General features: G+C 39.3%; 1 protein-coding gene across 1 annotated transcript in view; it reads right to left on the reverse strand.

The window, feature by feature from the left end:
- The window catches only part of TMEM132C (transmembrane protein 132C), a 216,055-nt gene that overhangs the window by 190,174 nt on the left and 149 nt on the right, over positions 1 to 25,732 (reverse strand). The window lies entirely within an intron of this gene.

Raw genomic sequence — 25,732 nt, forward strand, 5'->3', positions numbered from 1 at the left:
TAAAAACAAATGAGAGGAAACTAACCATTACTAAATGACATATTGAGAAACAAGTGACTGTAAAAATAAACCTTCCACCTAGAGATACACAACAGACCCTCACCTCTGTGCTAGTTCTGTGTTTAATTCATATCTTCTTTAAACAAAACGCTAGAGCCATTCATAAAAAAAACTAAACTGAAATATAAACAACTCCGGTTCCATTGTTTTAAAATGTCTTTCAAAAAAACAATGAAAGAGACGGGAAAAATGTATTACGCTCTCCAGGAAAGAGAGCAAATTGAGTAAACACTAGCGCAAATCTAGGAAGCACTGAAGTTTCAATGAAAACTAGCAATATTCGAGGACAGATTTTGAATAAAAGCCTACCCACGGAGTCAACAAGATGACTGCAAGATTCATTACAAAGTCAGACATGGTGTTTTGGCTTCTGGCTGGACAGAAGGCTGTAGCATTAACACATGGTTCATTACAACAGAATTAGAGCCTGGTTATTCAGCACTGCAGAAATTAGGGATGGTACACATCAAACGGATTTTCCCATGAAAATACAGGGCCTCCAGTCCAGCCCTAGAAAATCACTAATTATGGTGCAGAACCAATTTACATTCACAGAATATAACTTCTGTTTGGCAGTTCTTTGTCTTGTTTTTTCACAGCAAAGGATTTCAGTCATCTTCACAAAAAGATGCGACTGATTTTTTTTTTTTAAATATCACAGCAGAAATTTGATCAGAATTAAGATACAAAAATGTAGAGTAACAAGAATGAGTTTAATATTTTCTCTTAGGAACTGTACATCGATGTTTTATTAGGAGGATAAATTACTTCTTCACCTCATAAGCAAGGCCTGTTACACTGAATTACTGTTACAATTCAGGCAGTTATATGTAATCAATCACAGAAGATTTTAGGCCATTGCCATTTAATGGCTAATTCCTCAAACTACAGAATATGTGAACTCATGCAATTAGTCTCCTACAAAAGTAATGAAAATGCCTCAAAATAAATAAATATTTGCAAGTAAAGCCACCAAACATCTTGGGGGGGGGGTGCAGGAAGGAGCTTCCTTAGAAATATTTTGTGAGGATTTTACTAATACTAGTATATTATTCTTTATTGATTTTGACTAAAACATTCATGGTAAGAGATGCTATTCAGTGTAACGAAGAACACTGCAATCTGATTCAGCATGTTACAATACATTTGAAGAGTTTGTACTGAAAATGGGTTCAAGTGATGAAGAGCATAGAGACAGCTGCATAGGTGTATCCTTTTTATGAGATATATATATAGATATATATATATATACACACACACGCACACATATATAACACCAGATTCTCAACTGGTGAGAGTCAAAGAGCTCCCTCAATATTACAAGACTATCATAATTTTCCACCAGCTAAACTTTCATGGCATTTTAATTATATGCAGGATTTTACAGAAGATATAAATAAATGGTGCAGTAGCTCAATAGTTTACACTTCTGGTTCACCATTTCCTACTGAAAAATCCTATTTTTGATGATGCTGGGCACCCAATTTTTGCAATTCAGTTTCCACTGAGCTCATGAGCCCATTTTGAAGTGCTGCTCTCTCTACTTTGCAAATTCCTACCCATCTCCTGCTCCCCACTGACTGTAATGTGAGCTGGCCCAGATCCTCACTGACAAAAGCAGGATAAAAAGATAAGGGATACAATACAGGTGTTTCCATGATTCAAAGTGAAAGTTCACTGTGTCAGGACATTTCTTGTAGCTCATTGAGTCTTTAAAGAAGAATTTGAAGGGAAAAAGGGGTATTGGTGAGAGATGGTTAACAGCACAGAAAATATGAAAGGAAGCAACATGCAAGGAGCTGGAAAGAAGTAAATTCAAAACAATAATATAAGTCTCAACCCTTTCAAACTGATCCAAGTGCAGGTGTTAATATGGAAGTGTAACAGTGCTGGAATAAATAAATATGCTGCTAAATATTTATAATTTGAAATGCCTTATTCATGGAAAAAATACTATCTTTTGCCACTGATTGTTTCTCTTTTACATGGACTGCTTGACCTAGTGGCCACTTGGTCAGTTCTTTTCTTGACACTTGCTAAACTAACCTGATTAACTAAATTAATCCCCAGAAGCAGCTAGCACATTTTCTAAATGTGCTGGCTAGCTGGAGATTTTCTCCTGCCTTATTGCTATAGCTGACTCAGCTGGCTGGCTGACTCTCCCCTGAGGATGGCCAAATGAATGGCTTCATAGCCCTCATTCCCCTGGCAATCTGTCATTGAGTTTAAGAACAAACTTACCATTCCTCATCCCTATTGGCCAAACACCAGTGCATCATTAAGCAAACCTGAAGTAACACCCCTGCCACCTTTCAACATAAAAACACAAGTTACCACACAATTTGTGCATGCCAAATGCAAGTCAGACATAAGCAGCTCACACCAAAAAAAGTGTTTTTGCAAGCACAGGGTTATGGAAAGAAGCAATGGGAAGTCAGCAACACCACTGGAGTATATATTTTCAGCACAAAAAAAAAAATTGCCAACATGAACAGCTACATTAACATACTGGTTTCTCTGACATAATACATCCTTTGATATAGCAAAAGGAAAGTGAAGTCTTATCCTCTCACAAAAGGAAGGGAATAATGACTCCTATAGCAACTTCACCCACTCCAATGCTACACTAAAACATGCTCACTCAGTTGTGAGTTGAGGTATTAATTTTCTATTTTCAAGTACCAGATAATGAACAGCTAGACTATCGTACATCTTCCTCCACTAGCCTTTCACCTACAGCCAAGCGCCATCCTGACCCTCTCTGAATCCAGGAATCCCTAGGACAGACCCTCCTCAGAGGACTCGCTACCTTTCAGTAGTGGCTCTGAAGCTCTACAGACTCGTCAGCTGTGCAAGCTCTACCATTCGCTGGCTTGGTGAGATTTTCCAAGTAAACCAACAGGTGCTCCTATCTGAACATCAATGCTCACTAAGAGCATCTCTACACACTAACTACCGAGTGTCCTTAAAGAGCTATTCTGAACAATTAGAGCAGTGTTCTTTTAAGAGCTTTCTGGGCTTTGCAACTTCACTGAAAGGTGGATGGATATTCAGCATCTCTCTAAATCATAATTTTAAGCTTAGCAGGATACAAAGCCCTGGCTCAAATGGCATGAAAACACCTGTCTGAAAGGGCTAAAGATAGGCAAAAGGCAAGCAGCTCTGTTTGGCTAATCTAATGCAATTAGCTCAAGCAATTCATCCAGCCTCCTCATCCCTCTGAGTCACCACACAGAACAGCCAGTTAGAAAGCAAAATACATCCATTGACTAATTTAAGTCTTCACTGACACTGACTGATACCTTGTCTGAGGCATACAGGATGTGCCAACTGTGTTATCCAGTCCAGTCATGCTGTCAGGCTGCCTGGATACCCTGACTAATACCTTCATACTGTAAAGGTATTGAAAACCAAGAGATATAGACTTTCCTTAGAACAGCATCAAAGTATGTTCCTTGATGCATGAACTTTTGAGAGAGGAGCTGAAGGTTAGGGAGAATAACTAGAATCCACTTAGCATAGACAAAATCCACAGTTTAGCTCCTACACACGTAACTGAAAAGCACTCACTAATGAAATGCTCCAAGGGAACGGAGTAGACCAAGCCACTCCTTTCCACACTGAATTCAGACTTCACTAATGAACACATTACACCTGGGACTGCAAAAAGTAAATCCTAGGCTGAGTGAGCTTTTCACCTTGACTGAACAGTTCCTAGTGACTCTGCTGTTACAGATGGCAAATGGGATCATGATAAGAATAGCACCCAGCAGTCATTTTAAAGAGACAGAGCTGAAGCACTGTCTTTTACTGGGAATGGTGATACCGTTATACCAGGTACACTGGTATTGCAAACTAGCCCAACCAAATGGAGATCACCAGTCAGCATCAATGCTATGTTTTCTGACCCCTTGCAAACAATACACCAACCCTCTTCTCACAGCTTATGTCCCATAAGCTGTAGGCCTAGTAAAGAAGTAGAAGGAACTGGCAGAAGATCAAGCACTTGGGCACAACTGAGCAGAAGTCTGATTTGAGAATCAGTAGTAGGCAAAGATAATGTCCATTCCCTGCACAGTTGTTACTATGCATCACATACAAGCAAAAAGCTACATATCTATATATAAATTTCTGTGAGCAACTACCAACTTTAAGTGTCATTCAGATTTTGATCTTCAACTAACAGTAGATATCTCAGCAGCAAGAGATCAGACTCCCCTGCTTGTTTCTCTGTTCTTCATCTCCTTCCCCCATGCTAATCTCTGCAGGCTGCCAACTCCCACATGGGTGCCTATGGGGGCTAGAAAACTCAGTTTTTATCATCTTGTTTGTTATGATAGTTGGCCAACCATTCACCTTGGGGATTGTTCGGCATCTACTTTCAGATGTTCATTAGCACATTGTGGCCCATTTTGAAGAGAGGCCTTCCTGCTCTCAGCAGCAGTGTTATGCTTGGCATCGTTAGATGTGCAGCAGTGGATGCCAACACTCTGAGTACGAGGTTACCACCTTGACTGCAGGTACACCCAACAACAACTGAAGAGTTTTACATGGCAGCCCATACAGGGAGATGGAAGAGGAGAGAAGATTCTGTCAGAAGAGGAGAGTCATGGAGCTGGGAGAGGGAAGATGATTTCCAGTGGGGGGGGGGGGGGGGCAAAATGGAGCAAGGTAGCAAAGAATAAAGCATTCATCCCCAAATTCTGAGCTATTAAACCTGAAGGGAGCTGTTACTGTGACAAATTCAGGGGCATCTATATGAGCACTGGTGAGGAACAGGGAAGGATGTGTCACATGCCCGTGGGGAACCACTCCTCCCCCTTCCACACATCGCCTTCCCCCTTCCCATGTACCTGGCAACATTCCCTAGAGGCTCACCAAGCACTGGAGGGGAGAATACCAACTTTGTGTGATCTGAATAAGGGAGAGGAGAGAAGGGGGGAGGGAGACACACACACACACACACACACACACACACACAGAAATACTTTTTCATTCAAATGTGAAAATTCAGAGTTATGCATGGGTGTAAGTAAGGGAGCCTTAAATATTTAAGTCTTCTCTAAGGCTTTCACACTAATCATTTCAGCCAACTCAACATCTTAAAAATCTAAGGAATTATCCAAAGCCTTTTTGTTAAGTCAGTTCTAAGGATACAATCAGTTTCTCTCCTCCCCTGACATCACGCAAAGCGATTCAGGCAGCGGTTAACAAATCTAAGTCCCTGTGATGGATTTCATCTTCCACAGGAAAAAAGCTGGAGAGGAAACCAAAAAATAAAAGAGGATCTGAGGGAAATCTATTCATTGATCAGGGGAACCAGAGGACTAAATTCAGCTGGCAAACAGCAGCCTGGCAAAGGACTCATGAAGACCGCTTCCGAGTGTACTGTCACAGCTTTGTCCTGTATTATATAAACTCTAATTCAGTCTAAAGTGCAGCATGTTCTTCTGTGCACCCATCCAACACAGCAATAGTCCGGCCTTTTAGATCCAGTTTTTGGATCCATTCAAAAAAGCACTATCCTGTGCAAATCCAGCCTCAGACTAACATCTCTCAATGCCAAAGATGTGTCAGATGACTATCTCAGGCTCATCTGTAATTGGCATATCCTAGTGCAGAAATCCCCATATTCCATAAACAGAAGATCTCAGAGTGAAAGACAGTCACTTCTTTTCAGCACTGATCTCTAAAATGACTCACAGTAATCCCACACCTAAAAAAAGGCACAAAAGAAAAATCTTTCCCTACACTAGAAGATTACACACACACAAAAAAAACCACACACACACAAGCAGAAAGTTTTGTTGAACAGTAGAAGGGGTTAAATTCTGCAGAGAATGAGAAACAGAACTAAAAAGCAGTACTTTAAATAACATTAAAACACCAATTTCAGTCCATTTCTGTGCAGAACGCAGAGGCATTCTGGTTCGAATTTCTTCACTGAAACCAAAAGCTGTCTATACATTCACTCTTCACTAATCACCAGAAAGCATATACTACAGCATTATAAGCTTGTACTGGGTACAAGTTACAGCATACTTTGTGGCTGCAAGGCACCTGAAGAAATTAGGGAATCTCAGAGAGGAAGCCGCTAAATGCATAACCTGTTGATTGCTCAGAAGTACAGCTTCTGAGGTTGAAACAGGAGGGGTGGGTGGAAGAGAACAGCATCTATGAATCCTGAACAGTGTCAGAGTATGAGCACAACAGGGGGAAAACATCCATGATACAGAGGCAAAAAGCTTCACAGAGAATTATTGCTATCTAGTTACTCCATCATTGCATATAATCAAACAGATTGTAAAATATTGTCTCAGTATTATACCGAGACAGCTGTAATAATTAGAGCTTTAACAAGCTCTCTAATACAAAACGCTACAACATGGCAGTGTTGTGATCTTCACTCTCAAGCTGTCCAAATGAGAAGGGATGTTGCGCTTATGTTAGCTTGTATTAGCACACCACTTATCTAGCTTCTAAAAGAAGAATTAAAACCTTCTGCCATGTGTTGACACCTGGCTGCTGTCACACCCGTGCTTCATTTACTATTATCACTGAAAAATGGGAGGCTTCAGCAAAACCAGAGGGAGATGAGGAGAAAGATCGTTTCCTATTACTGTCGATTCATTCCATGTGCCTACTCCTATAGCCTTCAGGAGTCAGGAATCCTTGAGAAATCACTTGTCAGGAAAAATTTAATTCACCAATTGTCAAATTCACCACTTTGGCTACTGGCCTGCTATGTCCTCCTCTTTTGTTCCCACACGCTTATCACAAGATGATTTCTGTGCAAGCACCCTGGATATAAATTTAACCTTAATGCTGAGTTTCCTGGGTTTGTAATGCATGCTTTGTGAATAATCAACATTCCTACAATATATTTCCTGACTTTAGGAAACAAGATGAGCATTTTCTGGAGAAGGGAGTCCCACAGGTAGGCTCTCCACAATGTTCTTAGCATTATTTCCCACCAACTGACTCCTGCTATTCTCTTCCAATGCTATTCCTCACACAGATCCAAGCTGTGCAGCTCTATCCCAGCTCTTTCTTGTGACACAATGGAAATCGTTCATTGTAAGGCTAGGCTGAATTCACTAGCTGTGACAGGTAATGGTCCCTAGCTCTAATAGCTTAACCACACTATTTCATGCCTGCTTCACTGCTAAATCCTCTTTTCCCATATTCCCAGAAATAGGTAAAATAAAGCAGTAGAAGAATTACTGCTTAGCTATTCTATGAGCCCTCCAGCAGCCCTTAGTGTTTTCTACATTCCAGATGTTCCCAGAACCTTGCCGGAGCAGTAATGTTTTACATGCTAAGCCTAGCCAGATTATAGAAACATTAATATTGTGATTTGTTTACCAATTTGCATACATACCCAATAAGTATAATATGTGAAAAGTAATGAACAAAGAACATTAAAAGAAAAATTTTAAAAGTCAATAAAAATGTGAATAAGATCAAGTGCACAGGGTCATATTTTAGAAAGGTATACTATCTTCTTCACTAATTAAGAGACAGCTTTTCAGAAACATTTTTGCAACCAGGGTTCTCACCTGTTCAATGTGAGCACAATTTAACTGCTAAAGACTTCTACCTGGGAGAAAGGTTAAGACAAATAAAAAGATGTTAAGACAAATAAAACACCCACACATTTCCCAAGAAGTGAGAAGAATCTGAAGGAAGAGAAAAGAAGAAAAATACCATTTTGGCCTGTCTTAAATGTATGAAAGGTCCTACACCAAGGGAAGGAAATCTCTAACACTCTCAGCTCTAGGCTCTCTGACCTGTTGGGTAACTTACTCCATGAACCTATCACTTTGCAGTCTGCTGCCAAATGTGGTGATTCTCATATCCCTACAGATTTGAGACCTGCAATGTACAGACACCCCAAAGCTCCATTAATAAGGCTATTAAAAAGCAAGCATATTCCAAAAGAAATTTCAGCATAGCCATAGCAAAACATTCAGTACTTATATAAGCATTCCTGAAATCCAGAAACACACCCAGAACTCTCTTTTACCATTGATTTTTATATTAAATATCAAGTCCAGTCTCAAGTGAACACAGATAAGACCACGAACGTTCTCATTTTCCTCTAAGCATTCAATTTGCTAACACACTTTAGCTAAAATTCCTGCTTAGTCACGCCTGACACAATCTAGTCTTTTAGGCAAACATTCCCTCCATTCTGTATGCCATGGCTGCCAGCCAGTTTTCAGTTGATGCACCCAGCATTTTTCTGCTTGTGTCCAAGTACAGTGAGATCTCTTAAACCTGCTCTCACACAGCATTTTTATCCTTGCATATGCTCTCCATTTATAAACCAAGTATATGCATATTTATGTACAGACAGATCCAAATACTTCCACATTAATTTTGAAGATAACAGGAAAAAAGTCAGATCATCTAATTCAGGCAACATACAGCAAATAAAACTGCACATCTCAAAATAAATGAACCCTTCTGCAAACAGCAATCAAAGTGAAATTATTTTTCACCACGAAATTAAAGCTTTGTTGCAGGTTGATTAAAATGAAAAGGCTGTGACTCTCTGGAAAAATACCAATAGAAAAATATCACAATCCTTTCCAAAAAACATCTTTCAAAGCTTCTACAAAGGGGAAGAAAGAAAGAGGAATGGACTAAAACCTCCTGTTAGATGTCAGCCTATGAAATCGTCACTGAAAGTACTTCAGTAGCATTTCCTAAGCTCCTCAGAGGCCCTGCACTGAATTCCTTCTCAGATGTCTCCCTTAAAATCCAGATTTCTGCCTATGATCACACAAGATTTTCTTGAACAAAAAGAGCAATGACCAATGCGTTGGCCCACTAGTTGATCACCATTCTCACTACCAGATCCTCCCTAAATTAGCAGACTACTTGGTCCTGATATTAAGAACAGGAGTGGGCTAACACTTTCAGAAAGAAAGAGGAAGTAATGTGTTTCCATGTTCCCTGAAGTAGCGCTCTTTGGATGGTGGATGGCAAAGACTGCTTCCATAAAACTTATGCCACATCCACATAGGTAGGAAGGACTTCAGCAAACAAGGGCAGAAAGTTCAAGAAGTCACAACCTGCACTTGCCGATGCTCAGGTGAAAGTCTTCCACTATTGGAAAGTAGCAGATAATACCACTGAAGTCAAGGAAAGCTGGGAAAGAGCAGCTCAGCCCTTCAGGCCACCAGCCACCTCTTCTACTCTTGGCACAATACAGCCATGCCCTGTCCTTCTCAATACTCAGGACAAAATGCAGTTCTTAGTTCTATTCCTGTACTATTCCTAGGTCTCTGATGCCTGAAGCTGCAAGGAGATCAAGTTTCCTTATGTTCAGCACTCTGAATACCTCCTGAACATTCAAATCTCTTTCTTCTAAGTCCTTTCTCCAAAAACGCCTGCTAGACATTTCTCCAGAAATGCAGCAGAACAGCTGCTACTCTGGAAACTGTTAATTGTTTTCCAAAATGTGATTAATTTCCAAGTGATTATTTTAAGATAGTTGGTCCATTGCCTCAGCTCTAATTACATTTCTCTTGTCAATTAATTAAAACCATGCTAAGTGAAATACCTGTTTTTATTTAAAGTTTAAGAAAAAATCATGGGATACAATTAGACATTACCAGACGTGATCTCAGCAGGTTTTCAATTATTCTATGTATAATAGATCCCTAATTCAATACAAAGCTGTAATTAAGAATGTAATTAACTTGTGGCATTCTACTGATGTCATACACCACAAGAACACAATGAGCTACAGTTTTTAGTGTGGTATCCTAAATGTATTGGTTTGTTTCATTGAGAATGAGAATGAATTAGGTACATTAAAGAAAATAATTTACTATGACCATTGCATTGGCCAAGTTCCCACATTTAAAAAACAAGCAAAGTATAAAACAAGAGCAAATAAATCTTGTCCTGACAAGGACCACCTGGCCAGAACCCAAACTCATGTCTGGTACCCATGGCAGGAATCAGGGGACTTACCTTTGTATCGAAAGGAAAGCTCACTGACTGTGTCCATACAGTTCTTGAGGACGGGTCCGGGGACTGACAAAAAGCACAGCATGTTTGCAGATCTGCTTATAATTTGCATGTGAGTAGGAACAGCAGCAAATTAAGCTGCCCGATACTGTTCTGGTGATATACAGAGCTGTTGAATGCACACAGCAGACAGGGTCCCATGTGCTTTGCAGAGCATCCTCCAGACTTGACTGAAGTACAGCTTCTGGGTTCACTGTCTGTACTAAAATTCTGGATCTCAGTTGGGGTTTTATAATATGACACAGTGCATCCAATCTCTGTGCTGGATTTGCAGTTAGTTTTGCTTTGTTTTTCATAGACCCTTGCTATCTCCTTCTTCCCCTTCTTCGGAAAGATACCCCAGGAATTTCTTTTCATAATAACATAAACAGCAGACAAGGCCATTTTCAAAACATTAACTACCACATTTAAAATCTGTAAATAGATTCTCTCTACTCCACACTTAATAGCTTAATTTGCCAGAGCATTTACCAAGTCAGCTCTTAAAGGAACTGACTGCTTTTTATTGTAGGAGCCTAAAGAAAAGAATAAAAAAAGTTTAAAGGTAGAGACAATAAAATGCATCAGATTAGAAATTAGGAGTAGTTCCTATAATCTTGACCACTTCCTTATCAAGCCCACAGGTCAGCATCATTCTTGACCTTGAATGCATTCAGCCTCTTCTGCAATGTGTTGAGCCCACATTCCCTGATAGCAGTAAAACACTAAGGGATTGCACAGTATCTGAAGTCTGTCTCCTTCAGCTCTCCCTATAATCAATGGAGAGACAAGAATGCTTCCAGATCAAGTCTAATAGCAAGTTTACTGATCTTGGCAAGATCAAGCCTCAAGTTGCAGCTTTGCTATCTCTGTTGCCTCTAAGGAGCCATTATTACCTCTCCTGCAGGTCAATAAAGTGACACAGGTAAGAGGCAAATAAAAGTCTATCATTTATTTGTGTACAGTTGCTGCTGCTTTATCTCAGCTGAAAGCTACTAAAATCATCTTATGAACGTGTTCCTAAACCAGATACTTCTAAAACAACTCAGAGGAGCACACGCAGCAAGCCAGAAACAGGGCTAACCTTAACTAGTTTATAGGGAAACACATTTGATTTTTTTTCTTGCACTCTGTTCAAAGGGCTGTGAAATGAAGCCAAGTGCAGTCATAGGCTCTTCCTTCCATTACCTCTGCGACTGGCAAATTTCCAAAAAACACCGCTCAGATCCATCTGGGTTGCAGGTCCACCTCCATCCCATGCAGATGTACCAAGCAGTCTAAAATATTTCCACTGAACTTGCATTTTCTCTAATCTTTCCTCACAACTCCACTCTCCTCTGATGAGGAGTAAACACACTCTGGTCTATCCAACACCAGGACATTCACCTCTTGAATGACAATAATACAAAAGCGTTCTTAAGTTCACCTGCCCACAGCAATCTTCTCAAAGTAGTACTACATATAGATAAGTTCAAAAGCTACCCAACACACCTCTCTACGTTCCCTAAGATATCCTTCCAATAAACTGTAGCCAAATGCTCTCTCTTTACATTCTTTGCTAACTGACACTGCCAGTTTCTAATCAAAATGGAAATGATTGAATTAATGGATTTCCCCCAGTCAGGTAGAGAAAAGTTCTTTGAACCACAAGATGTTTCTTTCAGCACAAAGTGGCACTGAAAGAATCCGAGTTCAAATCCATTCCCATGTACCCAGGAACTTTCTTCAGGCTTCTTATTCTCCTTCCACAGCTCAAGATGTTGGCACTCCATGAATCAATCTCAAAGGATATTAAAAGCAGCAGGAATAGCCTACAATGAGCCAGAAGGTTCCCTCACAAAAAAGAATGTTAAGTTTGCCAAGTCAAGCACCAAAAAAGTAATAAGGAAATCCACACTTAAACTTAATTCATCCCCACATACATATGCATTAAGATGCAGTCTTTAATGATGTATTATTTCTTCCAAAGAACTTCTGCCTTAATGCTGACAAAATGGACAGCTGCTCACCATTTCTTTATTGTTATGTATGACCCTACGTACTAATTCAAGACACAATATGTAAGTGTGGTACTGAATTATTAATATTCTGATAAGCTTTTTATGCTGCTTGTCACAGTACTATACAGAGCACTTCACAAATATTAATACTTTTATTTTCACAATGCCTTCCTAGAACAGGATTTTTTTATTGCAAGAGAGTGACCTGCAGTACAGCAAAATTAGCAGATGCTTCTGAAAGTACAGTTGCTAATACAGATGCCTAATTTGGAAAACCTTTGGCCTGATTTTCTAAAGAATACAGTATTTGTGCAAGTTTACAACAAATCTCTTGCTATCTTTAGAGACAGCTATGAAAAAATTGAATGCATAACGTAAAAACATGCATTTTTCAAGCATAACACTAACTCTGTGTCAGGAGCAAGAACAGAATCCAGTTCTCCAGAGTCTTACTAAAATGCTTTAACCATCTTTCTCTTTCTACAGTCTCTACTTCTTCCATGATACACAGGTTAACCTGCAAACTTATCCAGCACGTCTGGCTAAGTAAATAAAGAAAGGATTCAGAAAATGGAGTACCGATTGCCAAGGGAAGTTTGAGAGATAACATCAGATGCTCTGAACCAGACATCCTCTGTCTTCCTTCTGTACTTTCCACTTGCCTCATGAGGACAATCATGTGGTCTTTGAGGTGCTATTAAAAATGTGTTCTAGGATGCTGTCACCAACATTGAGTATGAAAAACAGTGACAGCCACAGAGGCTGTTTATACTCAAAAATGCCAAGTTTCTCTCTGTACAGATTCAGATTCAGAAGTTAAACTATACCGAGACTGTAACATTTACACACCTTCCAACTTCTGTAGCAAATGAAAGAAGTCCACAGACAATAACCTCCTTCAGTACAAAAACAGGATTTATTCCCAGGAAGCTATCCATCCTGTGTACAAAATGAGAGAGCAGTCCTGTAGATAACCACCTGTTCCTTAACCCTTGTCATCCCATGAGATTGCTTCCTCCTTTTCTGCATGAAATGGAATAGAGGAAGGAGACATTTTGAGAACAAGTGAGACAGCCTCTGTGGCTCCACAGCTTTTGCCCTGGAAGCTGGGCCCATAGAGACGTATGGAAGTTAAGAGGAACATACCCTGCAAAATCTGTACATAGGTTCCTGCATCTGAGATGCAGCACGCTCCACAAGGACAAGGTTTTCAGCTAATTTACCTGCCACTCTCTCTCTCAAGTCCACGATTAGAATAGACTAAACCCAACATTCAGACATAGACCTGTGGCAACTTTGAATAGATTTTTTTTCAGTGGAATTAGCTCGAAATCTATACGGCATAAAAACAAACTGAAAAAACATTTTTAGCCCTGCTTTTATTTGTCTTTTTAATGCTGGAATAAGTTTGCAGGAGTTATCTGCAGTCATGAATCTTGCTTATTAAAAATGAATGCTGGCACTCATATATCATCACCACTTCAGAAAAAGAGATTAAGGAAAACATCATCTATCTTTTCCTCCAACAGTGAAAAAATCACAAGATTTAACCCAACTAGTGCTGTTTACTGAAACACTTCTAGCTGCCCAGAACTCTGGATTTCCAGGTGGCTTTGTTCTTGGAAACAACTGAACCACTTCACTGAACTTTCCCAAATCAGTCAGAAAATATGCAGCATGGAAAACTTCAGCTAGAGCTGTTACAGCTTGAGAAAATCTTTTATTTTTTTATTTATTTATTTTTAAGTGTATTATAATGAAAAGTGCCAAACAATTGTAATCTGGATGCGATTTTCTGATAGACGGATATCTACAACAGGTTTGATTAAAACTTGTGACGAAAATTAGTTTATAAACTATCAATTCAGACCAAAAAATAAACCCACTTTGCTACACTTCAACTTCTTTTTTGATATAACACTGAGCCATTAGGAAATATCACATATGCAATGAATTAGACCACAGACTTTTCATCTTCTTAAACAGCTTTGAAGTGTTGCTTAGTAAACCCACTAGTTTTTCCAATGAAGAAAGATTTCTTCACTGGGTCTTCATAATCCAAGTGTTCCACGTGGTCTACATCTTCTGTTTCTTCAGAACAGTTTCCTTAAAGCTCACAGTGTTTGATTTCATTTTCAGTTAAGAGGAAGTAGAATCTGAGATGTGGTCAGACAAATTCATATCAATCTGAGTCACCCTCTGGAAGCATTTATCTCTCTCCAGTGACCAAGGGAACAGAGTAATTAGGATCTTAACTTAGACACCTAAGCTCGAATATGAATCTGGGCTAACTGGATGGTTTTCCAAGAAGTGCTGACCACTTAGAGATTACAGGCACATCTGCTCTTTGAAAAATAAGTCTATAAGGGTTGAATTAATCTCACCTATATTTATGATGCTATAATGTACATGTTTATGCGTGGATGAGCTGCTGCTCCCACTGTAGTGAGCGAAGATGCAGCCAACATTCTCAGTGAAACCCAGAGAGCAAATCACCTCACTCTAAAGCACACATCTGCGTTTGGTCAGATGGATCACACTCCTGAACACCGCAGACTACTGACCAAATCACCGATGGCTGTAATGGGTGCAACGCAATTGATGCTCCAGAAGTTAAGCAATCTTCAACCCCCAACCACAACTCTAAGAGCTAAAGCATCCAAATTCTACAGACTACTAGTGAAAATACTGTCCTTTCTTTCACTCTTTTCTCATATCCCTCAGCTATAAAAGGCAGAAAGTAAGGCTAACATCCAGGAGCAGTGAGGGTTAGATGAAGAGAGAAAGCACTACATGAACTAAATATTATTCAGCAAAATAATAGATAAAATGAGCAACTGCTGTGCTGACAAAACTTCCATCCAATGTCTGAGCTTCTTTCTGTGCCACCTAAAACTCTATGCAGGGCTATCGCAAAACAAGGGGCCATATCACTCAAAACACTGGTTACTTTTTTATAATTAATGTTTCCACCCCAAAGCAATAAGTAAGCATAAATTTAAACTCCTGTGCTTGTAACAGCCATATAATATGGATTAAATGTATTTAAAATTATTTGAACGCATGAACTCAAATACAGTGTTTAAAACATTTTCCCCTTAAGTATACTGAAACAGTAATTTTTAAATTGCGCCTACCATTTATAAATGCAGACTAATTATGGAGGGTGTGGGGAGGGAGAGAGAGACCGAGACTTCCAAAATCACTTCAACTCTGACAGCATAATTAGCAGTGCCAAATTTTATCTGGCACCTGAACTAGGTCCCCTTTTCCAGCAAGTGGATATGTAAATGCTGTAAAAGAAGAATTCATACAAAATTGTTCTCTGCCTGTGAATAGCACTAAGAACGTCCTCTTCATCCAATATGTTCCCTTTAATAGGAAGGGAAATTGCATGGCAAAATGAGGTAGGGTGAGGACACTTCAGCAAGCAGCCATGAATTGGTAGATATACAGACCAATGCATATGTGGGCTGAAACTGTGATGAATGGCAAAACTCTTATTGAAGTAAGTAGAGCCAGGATTTCACTCATGAAGCGCATCATTCATTACAGAAGAGCTAGAACTTGACCAGCTAACAGTTTATGCCAGTGTCTTGGCAGTTACTTATGCTCAGGATCTCACACTAAAATCCAATTTTTTTCCCCCCAGAAGAGTCCACAGGCACACAATAATGAATTACAAAAAGCCATGAGAGACTAATAAGCACTGGCGACCCCAGGGATTCAATTTGACACACTCTTATTAAATGATAAATGAAGAGAGTAGGTACAAGAGCCACACAGTACAAAAAAAGGTCAGAACATTGCTGAAGTTTAAGTGCATCTGGAGCATTGTTAGTTTGATTCAACATACAAGGGTAAGAGATTCATTTCAGGGTCTAGGTCAGGATCCAAAATCATATATGCAATTAGAAATCATACATGCAATCAGAACTGTAGATTCAACCCCAGCTTTATACATCATTACTACTTATGAAAGCAATTTTTTCCCCCCTTCCCAAACAGAACTTAAAAAACCCCACCACACACACCAATGCAAGTTACTCTTCAAAGAGGCTATTTGCATATTGTGACTCTCCTGAGCAATACTTCATAAAGGCACGATTTTTACCTCAGACCTGTTCTGACATTATACCACTACATGATCATGTTTAAACGTCACCTGATACTTCCAGTTAAAGTGCCACAATTTCGTCACTACAGCTAATTTAAAATGTGTTTTCAAAACCCAGACAAAATTTCAATGGAAGCCTAAAGCTTTGAGGACCTGTGAAGCTTTGAGCCTGAAATACAGGGACATACAAATTTCATCCATGAAATAACCAAGACAGTGCCATGAATCTACAGTTCTCCGAATAACTGCTTAAATTTAACAAAATGAGACCTTCCAGATGGACATTGCACTGTAGGTGTTTTCAGACCAGATCACTGCATTTGTTTTTCACAAGCAGCACCCTCCTTTCAGCCACAGACTGCCTGCGATGCTCCAAGGAGAAAAGACTGGTTCCATGGTGCCACACACAACTAGAAAAATTCTTTCTACCATTTTACTAATGTTCCAAAGCATGATACATTAGTCATCTTTTTTGGACTGATTCCATAAGCTAATGAGCAGCTCCAGTGAATTGCTGAGTGCCATTACATGACACCGATCTCAGATCAAGGTGGTTTTTTTTTCTGGATAAAACTGAAACAGTAATAACTCACATTACTATTTAATCAGCTGCAGATGTTACTGTAAAAAGAATGCGCAATTTCACCCCAAAGAAAAAAATATTTTTTTACCCGCATTATGATAACAAAAAGGTAAGCAAGTGCTATAATCACATCCCTTTTACAGATGAGCAAATTAAATCAGAGAAAGGCTACCGAAGCATTTACATTTGCACTTCAGTCGGAAGAAAAATTACTAAAGGAACCAAGAGATCCTGCTCACAGTTTCTTGTTCTTCATGCAAGAAGTCCCTTTCCCTCCAAAATGGAATGACAAGAGGGCATCATCTTGAGAAGAGAGCTCCCTATTTCTGAACTCTATTAATAGATTTCATTCTGAAGGTGTCAGTGGCATGAACTGGAGAAGCACAAAGGCATTAAAAGCGGCATCAGCTCAACAGTGTCTTCTCATAAGAGAGCCTTTTGTGAGCACCTTTAAAAACCAAGATGGAGAACACTTAGGTAGAGTCACTTTGCTAACTGAAACTTTTTTTTTTTTAACAGTAAGTTTTGCCACCTGAAGCAGTGAGACTCAAAGACATACCAAGACAGACTCATGAAAGACCAGTCAAGAATAAAGAGCAACTCAGGTAGCATCATACCAGCTTTTACAAGAGGCACAGGCTTTACGCTTGCATTGGGCAATTGCAGCTCTCTTTGGCTATTAATGCCACAACTTGTACAAAGTGTCTCACATAGAAATTCAATGAGCAAGCATTTTATGCCACAGATGCTGCCTCCACAAAATTTGGAGCCCTTTCTAGTCATGCTCCCCATGGAGACACTCATAGCTGCTGTATGACTCAAGTCTGAATCCTGTATTACGGCTGCAGACAAAGAAAAGCATCTTTTCCATCTAACAAGTCTGCTATTGCACACCAGGAGCTGTGAAAAGCAACATCAAGTATCAAGCAGAGTACCAACTAGAAGAGCAGGGCAGATGCAGAGGAAACTCTAAATTGATCTAATCATTGAAAAATGCAGAAACATTTGAGGAGTGACAACCCAGAGTCGCTAGGAAGTCTGACTAAAGTATAATACAATTTGCTTTTTGGGGAGTTTTTAAATAAATCTAGTGCAAAACAGGAACGCTCCAGAGTTTACAGGCTAATACAAGCAGTAGTCCAGCCTCACTAAGGGGCAACCATATTCAGTCTCTGTCTTCCCCGATGTTATGATCAGTGAAAATTAACAAGCACTGGGAGGTCAATACTATATTACCTTCTCCACAGTAGTTATTTATTGTATTTGCTTCTCCTTATTTCATGCCAGCAGAGCGATAAGTCATTTGATTCTACAGAGTGCAAACACTCTGGCTCTTTCTACAGAGATATGAAATTAAAAAGAAAAAAACAAACCCTCAGGTCTTGCAAAAATAAATCAGGTTTAAAAGATTAAAGACTGATAGGGCATAATTACATTCTCCACCAGCACATACACAACACCATCTGAGGCAACACTGAAGATGAGTGCACACAACAAACATGCTGTAACAGCCCAGTAAGTACTGGCACTTTTTCTCCCCTCTCCCCAGCTTTGTTCTTGTAAACCACTGAACTCTTGACTGAAGTTTTGAAAAAAGAAAAATATTCAATCAGAAGCAGATGCTTGGCATGGAGTATTTTAGCTGAAACAGTTAATGCTTGGAGAGCTCATAAGAAACTAAAACCAAAGTCTTTTAATGGCAATTATAACAACAAGCAACGCCACTAGTCCTGTTTGTAATAACAGTGCATGAAAGTTTTAATATTTTTAGTTTTATTTCAGGAAAACAACTTAAGTATTAAAAATTACATTTATCTGCATGAGAATATGGAGATATTTAAATGAAAGCATCACTTAGAAAAAAGAAAACACTCAATACAGAAATCAAAGTTGTATAGTGCCTCCAAGTGCCTCTCACGTTCTCTAACCTCTCAGTGTTTAATATCCTGCACTGAACATATAATCTAAGCAACTCCCAAAACAATCTCTTCTTACTAAGTTGTCACAGGAACAAATTAAAGCCATAGGGCTCTAAGTGTTAGGCTGCAGTGCCATAACTGTTTAAGCTGTCCCTCCCTCACTTGGGCCCATCCTCTTTTGCTTATACAAGCAGTCAGTTGATCCCAAGGTGATATAAACTTACCCTCCTACAAGTGAGTGTGTATATATATTTTATGTGTTTTATCTCCTTGAAGCAGCTTATAGAGGAATCAGAGACATGCCACTGCTGGCACAAAAGGAGGATGAGCAAATCAAGCGGTCTGGGCAGGGTTGCTTAGCTTGGGAGAGGCAGGAACCAGAAACTTGGCAGTACCAATTTACATTGCCTTAAACTGATGAGGAATTGCACCCTCAGGCAATATAACTGGCTACAAAATGGAATTTCAAAAGAACAGAAATGCTAAAGTTTTAAAGTTTACCTTCTTTCCAAGGCAGAAGAAGAAATTAAATTGTTACGTAAAATCAGAGTTCTTTTCAAAGGTTATTTGGAATGACAAATCTTTTCAGAGTAATCATATCGAGATGGTTCATTTTTGTAATACAGAAACAACATATTAGAAAATACTAATGATACATTCTACATAGTATGTATTCAAATACGGACTGGCAATAGCATATATTTAGTGGAAGCAAAAATGATAATTTGAAGTGAAATAGTTACCTGAATGAAAAATAAAGTAAAACTCATTTAGATGAAAGTACAATAAAAAACAAAGTAAATTGTTTGGAAATATTTCTGAAATGGATATAATTTACAAAATAGAATGGGAAAAATAATTAAACAAAACACTGATCAGTTGAAAAATTTTATCAAGTGGAAAAATATAGCAATTACATAAGTAATACAACATTAGATGTACTGGTAGGTATTTTTCAGCCTCTGAACTCTATGATTCCATGTTACAGTTAACAAACAGCAAAAACTAGCAGACCAACCCCTCTGTTACACCAATATCATGGTATTTCTGCATACCTTTTATTTACTTAAGACTTCCTCTTAATGCACAGTAAAAATGGCTTTTATATGTGCTCAGGAGACCATTAAGGATTTGCTCCATCCAAACACATAAACATTTTAGTAAAAGTCTGTTTTCATAACTGAGCAAACTCTCATCCCCCTTTGCATTCTTATTTATTTAACTTCAAGGTTTCCATGTAAGTGTCAAATTCCTGACCACTGTTCGCTGACTTAAGTGTTTGCCTCAAATTATTGAAAAGGCCAACTCACTTAATAATTCTCAGTCTCCCACTGCAGCAGGTCTGGGGATCCTTAAAGAGCAACATGCACAACAAAAAAGTACTGACTGCACAAATTCTGGTCACAACAGAAACCAATGGATAGGGCTCCACTCTCTCTTAGTTTCTGAATTTATGATAAAAATTCTACAAATTTCACATTGTCCTTGTACAAAATTGAATCTTTTATAAGAGTTGTAGAAGAAAGTGGAAAACGTTATACTAGAAGAAACAATTAACAAAAAGGGTGCTTGACCTTACACATGACACTTGCGGATGCTAAAATCAGATTAAATTCTTACTGCAGTATATAATAAAAGAAGTGTCCACTTAAGGAGGCTTGTCTAGCTGTTTACATTTGTCAAGCTGCTGAAACTGCACAGTACTTTTGATAATGACAGTGAAGCTGTGATTAGCATGATCTGTGTTATTCAAGCAAAGAAGTGGTGCCAGAAAACATTGTCTCTGAGGACAAAGTTACTGACCCAAGACGTCAATGATGCAACAGTGAGACATTAGCACATTTCTTAAGCACAGTGGCAAAGAACCGTTTATTCAAAATGTACTTCCCTAAAGAAAAGTTCAGCTAATTGACCAGTAGTGCAAAGATGCCTGTAATTTTAGTGATGGGGATGACACATTGTTTATGGAATTCAAGCTCAACAGATTAATATGCTTTAGAATAGCAAAGAAAATAGAAGAGTAGACTCACTGGGTCACTCCACCAGGTACACTTGAAAAGAAAAATGATGACCCGAGGCTGTGTATTGACCCAAAAATATGTGCACAAATAGATAAAGAGAGTATTTCCATTTACTAACTAAAACAGACACAGGCACTACTGGAGTAAAATTATTTCCAAAGCTAGAAGCATCCGCAGGCTTTTACCAGATACCTCTAAGTGAGGAGACTGCAGAAGCTATGAACTTTCAATGCACCATTTGTCCGTCCCTGTTTCAAAGGGGTCACATCTGTCACTAGAGCCTGAGCCAGTCCACAGAACACAAAACAGTACAACTGTTTGAAGAGCTGAACACTGCGAAACTGTTTTTTCTAGGGTACTGAGTCTGTAGGAAGACTGAATAAAATATAAAGGACGCAGGCCTGTAAGAGCAAGCCAGGATAACAGAGTTTGAACCAGACAAGGCAAGCTGGCTGGCCATTAAGTTATTGCACATCACTATGAAGGAGGTATCACTCACATTTCAGTGAAAGACCTTGAGTTAATGCCTTACAGCATCATAGAATATTACCTGTATTTGTACTGCAGTAGTGTTTAGATGATAAAAAAATAAAAAGGTCCACTGGACAAAGCAGCAAAGCAAGGATCAGGTCTTGTGCCAAGGAAACCATAATGTCAGTGGATAAGACGGACCAGGAGTAAGAGGGAAATGACTGACCAAAACTCAGACAGCAAGTCAGTGGTATCTCCGGCACTAGAGGCAAGATGCGATTCCTGCCACGCAGCTTCCCTTTTTGCATTCCTCTTTGGCATCAAATCTACCCAGTATATGTCTCCTTCAAACTGAGGGATGAATATTTTCATAAGTCTCCCACAATATTTGTTTGCCTTCTCTGTCTTATATGCTCAGTTCAGCTTCCTAGTATGCATATTAGATGATTTTCAGTTACTGTATTTACACACTTCTTCCACGTTCTCTCAACTTGTTGCCATTTTGCTTTCACATCTTTCATCATGCTTTTTGCTTCACTCAATAGCTAGGACACATCTAGTGTAGCCTGCTAGATGTGAACCACTGCCAAAATCTCAGTGTGGCAGCACTAATTGGCATGCAGCGTATGAGCAAATTCCCTCAGTCAAAGGGTTTACTACAGGCTTGAAGAAAAGTAGAATACAGTGCAACAAACCTGACTCTTCTTCAGTTGCATGATGATACGCTGAAGATCTCAAACTTTCCTTAATCCATTTGCCTTAGACTAACTGCCTTAAAGTTCAACATGGCCCTAACAGCAGTTACAAACAGCTCAGACATATGAACTGCTCCTCTCACTGCAAAGGGGCATTTCCTTGAAAACCCCACCACAAAAAAGTTTGTATGCCAACACTTCCAGCAAATTTACTATTATTCACAAGAGTTTCTAGCTATTCATTACAAGCCAATTTTTCAGTGGTGCTGACCTACCACTTCTTCAGCTCATACCCTACCCCCCCCAAAAACTAAACCCCAAATCTCTATAAAATCCCTATCCTTTCAGCTCAAACATATTTCGTCAATACTTACTAATATTAATCAATTTAAGAAAGCTTAATAGTGTGCTATCACCTTATTTCATATGCATACTTAGTTACACAGTTCAAGAGCCAGCCACATATTATGCATTACAAGACATGTCATACTTGTAATCACTTCTCTGTCACACAGATGTGCATTTAGAAGCATGTCTGAACAGCCATTTACAATATAGCAACTGCTACATGCTTCACTAGTTAAGCACGGTGTCCAACAAACTTTAAGATCTACTACCGAATATGAAAACAAGATAAATTAGAATATTAATAGCACTATTTCCATTTTAAAAGTTATATGCAAAAGACATTATCCACTTATAAAACTCTATGCTATTATAATTTAACATAATGCAAGTCCCTGCTGTGTTCTTAGCTAGCACTAATGGGATGAAATTAAGAAATAGAAAATTTAGGATATTTTTTCATAACGATAAGGTATGCCATGCTATTGAACCTCCAAAATAAGTTATAAAAATGCCACTGTGTGACAAGTCTAAAACTGGAATGAAATGATATTCAAAATAAAGATCCTCAGTCAGTTCTCACATCACTAACTAAAATGAGGACTTATATCAAACAATTGTGGTACAAATGAGTGCAGAACCAAAGCAGCTGCCATGCCAACCTCTGGATGAACAATTGTGTATGCATTTTGTACAATCACTATCATGAGTGCCTAAAATTCAGGTAATTCCATGCACGTTTGACTGCTGTTCATGTTCAATATTTCTTTGTACATGCATATTTCTGCAAGTGAATCTATACTGTGGTCATCCATCCTTGAGTTCATTTTTAGGACTCCCTACATTCTGTATTTCCAGTTTCTACAATTCTTGTTCTAGCTCACAGCAAGTCTGAAACCGAGAATTCCCAGTTATCTATATATTAAATAGTAAAATAAATATGCACACTTGCCTTCACACTTAATGCTCTGATTCAGGAAAACAATTAAGCAGATACCTAGCTTCAAGCTCATGAATACCTCCTATTGGCTATAAAGAGATTTAAGCACATGCATTAGCACTTTGTTGAAGAGAGGTCATTTCCTGAAAGGAATATCTATATACACTTGGGATTTACTTATGCAAATATGATTTTACACACATACGCTCCACCTAGAACACAGTCATCCAATAATTAGTATGTAAAGCATGTGCATGTACCTAAATGCAGAAGCACTTTTGCATGCTGACTTTTTTTTATACAACTTGGTCTGACTAGAGGCATGGCTTAAATTAAATGCCAAGCTTCTTTCTTGAGATTGAATGAATTAACATTATTAGCCAGATAATAACCACAGTATAATGCCACACTGAAGCCTAAGGCAACGTTTCAGGAGAATTTTCTTAGAAATTCGGGCCTGATAGGAGATGTTAATGAGTTCAGAGAAGTAAATATAGTTCTTTAAATAACAAATGACAACTTGTCTATAATAGTAAGTTTCTCAGCACATTTACAAACCTTTTGCTTCTGAACTAGAAAGTGACTTTCATTTAGCCGGACTTCAGCTCCCAAGAACAATCCCTATCCTAACATGCCAACAAAAAGAGTGCAAATACACAAGAGGAGAGCAAATGAAACACTTGTTAAGGCCTCACAAGGAAACCACACAAACACCTTATTTAATAAGTTTAATTAACTGGCTCTTTTCTAAATCGTACTGTGCAAAGCAATGCTGAGAGGCAAATTCCTTGCTCAGAAGCTTTGCTTTACTCCTCTGCAGAAAACTAATATTTTTTCCTCTTTTATTCTCAATGAACATGGCCCAGAACCTCACAGCAGCTGCTGCTAGTAGTGGCTAGCTCTGGCACCGCTACTGACTTTTTTTAGAGCGTGGTTTGGTCAACATTGACCCAGGTTCCAGCAGAGAGAAATGGCTTAACGAGGTCTGGTTGTTTATAACCTCTTGCTGTAGCGCTTTCTCCCACCTTTAAGTGGTGTAACCTACAGGTCCCTCTCTTATAAAATTGTTTTCAGATAGAAAATGTCCACATATTGGTGCCTAACTCTAAGTCTAATGCAAATGATTATTTGAGAAGATGCATTTGTGACTGTCAAACCAGTGTGGCAGGAGAGATGTACTGCTCTAGAAGAAAGCCAGATCCTCTTTACAAGTCTCAATCTCCTGCAGTCTCTGAAGGTGAGCAGGAGGCTAATATAATTCTCACCTCCAGACTGCAGCAATCAAAACAGAATCCCATATTTCAGATTCCTCACATCAGCACTTTTACAGCATGTTGAGTCACTGGGATGTCCATTAATTTTAATGTACTATATTAAAATGACTGGCATTAAGCAGGCCATGCAGTTTTCTGCCAGGCACTTTGTTTTCCCCTACCAATCTGGGAAAAGTCCCTTTATGAAATGCCACTGATTTGGCCTCTGCTTCACTCTTGAGGTACTTCTGTATATCTCATGGCTGCCTCTGCAATCAACTACCCTGGGGAAGGGGTTGGGAGGACTGGAACAAACTAAACAATGAAGAGTCTTTTATTAGTAATCTTCTTATATCAGTCAAACAGCACCACTAATACCAACAGGATAAAAAGCAAAATGATTTTCTGTTGTTAGGGATGGCAACAACAGAATTACAGAGGGCTTAAAAGTTTCCCTCCCCCAAAGAGGAAGGGGGGCGGTTGTCTTAATAAAATAACATCCACAACTACCTTGCTCTGAGCAAGAACTGGGAAGTGTCGAGACACGGCAGTCACCTACAATTCTGCACAAAAAAATCCCTGTTTCGATCAGGCACATACCACAGTTCACATCCCTGTATCACTTCAGAGGAGATCTGCCTTTGCCGGAGGAGCTCCGTGGTCCCAAAAGCTCAGTGATGGAAAGATCATCAGATCACGCGAACGACCCCTCTGCTGACACAGACCCGCTCCTCACCGCAGCAAGATCACACGCATCGCGCCCCGTGCGGGTCGCGGGTTTCTGCCCACTCTCCATTATCGCACGGCTCCCGCATCAGCTACGAAGGTTAGTCCATAACCCGAACACTGCCACTGTACTACTAGTGCCTCTGACAATCTTTTCACCCTGCCACAAACTCTGTCCCAAACTGGGACACACTCTCCCATAGAGAAGATCCCAGTATTACAATGCAATAATTAACGATATTATTTGCAAATACATCTTGAGGCAAAAAGAAAGGAAACTCCCCGTTCTCTCGTATCAGTCAAAAGCAAACTTGCAAGGTTTCTGAACAAACAAATAAACATGAGAGAAAATCGAAATTTTAAAACAGCAGAGACAGGGAGAGGATTAAAAAAAGAGGATAAAAAAAAAAAAGAGAGAGAGACAAGGGGGAAAGGAGGAGGAACAAGTCATTTCGTTCACATGCCGCTACGGTGGCAAACATGAAGCTCGCGCAGGAAGGAGCCTCAGGCAGCGCCCGAGGGGCTGCGGGGCAGCCGGCGGATCAACTGGTGCCGCGCTCCGGGCCCGGCAGAGCCGGG

This window comes from Apteryx mantelli, chromosome 17, assembly GCF_036417845.1.
Source record: "Apteryx mantelli isolate bAptMan1 chromosome 17, bAptMan1.hap1, whole genome shotgun sequence".
Lineage (NCBI taxonomy): Eukaryota > Metazoa > Chordata > Aves > Apterygiformes > Apterygidae > Apteryx > Apteryx mantelli.